The sequence below is a fragment of the Micromys minutus genome, assembly GCF_963924665.1.
Source record: "Micromys minutus genome assembly, chromosome: 7".
Lineage (NCBI taxonomy): Eukaryota > Metazoa > Chordata > Mammalia > Rodentia > Muridae > Micromys > Micromys minutus.
This window is the reverse complement of record NC_137976.1, coordinates 20,864,616-20,866,771: the sequence shown is the minus strand read 5'-3', so window position 1 is coordinate 20,866,771 and position 2,156 is coordinate 20,864,616. Positions and strand designations below refer to the sequence as shown.

At 39.2% G+C, this 2,156-nt stretch overlaps 1 pseudogene across 1 annotated transcript; it reads left to right on the top strand.

The window, feature by feature from the left end:
- Positions 1 to 978: 978 nt before the first annotated feature.
- On the top strand, positions 979 to 1,685 carry LOC308422614 (ribosome biogenesis protein NSA2 homolog; annotated as a pseudogene). Its single transcript has one exon. The product of its transcript is annotated as a ribosome biogenesis protein NSA2 homolog (transcript).
- Positions 1,686 to 2,156: the final 471 nt, after the last annotated feature.

Genomic DNA, 2,156 nt, shown 5'->3' with positions numbered 1-2,156 from the left:
TAAACATCTCCTGTCATCAGACAAGCATCTCCTTTGTAGCAGAAAGTGATCACTAGAAATTTCCAAGTCAAAATGTTGAGTACCTCAGCCAAAGCTGATACCTCTGTAGCACAACTCCTGTACCTGTCTGTGGTCATGGAACACCTAGGAAGAGGGGGAAGGGAGACTTTAAGAACCAAAATTTGCAATAGTCTGCAATGAGATGGTGCCTCACAGCTACTTCTGACAGGGAAGCTGTGACAATGAAACCTGGCTTCCTAATCAGAACAACACTAACAAGAGTGACATCCCAGGAAAGGTGGAGAGAATCTTACAGGACCCCACCTTTGAATTGAAGAGATGCAGGCAGCTAAAAACCAGAAAGATGAAGAATTAGTCCTCCTGGAAATGAGTCCCCAATTGGATATCCAATACCCAGTAGTCGGCCAGAATAGGGAACTTCTAGGAACACTGGTATTGAACAATGATGCGGCTCAGGATACTGTAGTAGCATTACTCGCTGATATGTATATGAAACAGTAATGATTAAGGAAGAGGAGGCCACATCAATTTAGGAGGGAAAGAAGTATGGAAACATGGGAGAGAGAGGAAGGAGGAGAGACGGGAAGAGAAATAAGTAAATCGTGATCAAGAAAAACTTGGAGAAAATAAAATGAAATTATAATAAGTACGCCAATAGGTAAGTAACAACTTAAAAAATGATATAAATTAATCACATATACCTGCCTTAAAATTCTATCTAGTTAAATTCCCAGATCGGGGCCAGGGGACTAATATTACTTATTCAGGAAAAAAATCCTTAATCAAAATTATGAAACAAATTATCTTTGAAGGACAATGATAAGAACTGACATATAGAAAGGAGCAAAGCAGGCTTGTGGGCCAGTGACACCCAGAAATTAGAAGGTGTTTGGAACCTGCTGCTCTGTGGCTGCCATCCTGCCACAGAATGAATGTACTGAATTGTACTACAAATGACATGGTTATCGTTTGGACTACCATGAGAAAAAGAGAAAGATGGAAGTTCAAGAGGCCCATGAATATCCAAAGAAGGCAAAAAAAAAAAAAAGAGAGAGAGAGAGAGAGATTGGCCTGAAGGCTAAGCTCTACCATAAACATTGCCATGCCAAGAAAATACAAATGAAAAAGACTATTAAGATGCATGAATAGAGAAACACCAAGCAGAAGGGTGATGAAGAGACTCCACAGGAAGCAGTCCCTGCCTATCTGCTGGACAGAGAGGGGCAGTCGAGAGCAAAAGTACTTTCCAACATGATTAAGCAGAAATGAAAAGAAAAGCAGGGAAAATGGAGGTCCCTCTACCCAAAGTTCATGCCCAAGGAGAAACAGAAGTATTGAAAGTTCTTCAACCAGGAACAAGAAAAAAAAAAAAGAAAAAAAAAAAAAAAAAAAAAAAAAAAAAGGCATGGAAGAGAATGGTTACTAAAATCTGCTTTGCTGTTGGTTTTACAAGAAAACCACCTAAATATCGAAGATTCATTAGGGCAATGGGTCTGAGTTTCAAAAAAGCCCATGTCACACACCCTGAGCTGAAAGCTACCTTTCATCTGCCTATACTTGGTGTGAAAAGCAATCCATTATCCCCATTGTATACAACTCTGGGTGTCACCACCAAAGGTACAGTTACTGAAGTGAATGTGATCGAGTTGGGCCTTGTGACATGAGGAGGCAAGGTTATCTGGGGAAAGTACGCCCAAGTTACCAACAGTCCTGAAAACGATGGGTGCATAAGTTCAGTCTTGCTGGTTTGACAGTGACGTCATACAAGTCATTCCACTCACTAGTGAAGACTTCACACGGTCAGTAAAACTCCATAGTCATGATCTTTCTGGATCACCAAGCAGCCTTACTTCATGTGCAGTTGACAAGAAGTACTTATTAAATTGTAAAGGAAAATAAAACACTGCCAAATTAAAAAAAAAAAGAATTGGTGGACAGGGAGATAATAAGAATTAGAATTATGAGCTGTCTTTTGCTTTTGTGTTAAATTGGAATCTAGTATTTTCTGCATGAACAGATATACATATTTGAGATCCTGATAAAAAGGTCTATAAACTTGTGATATGTGCATTTATGTCTGTCAGCCCTCTGAGATGATTTAACTCAAAATATGTATATAAGATATTCTATGTTGG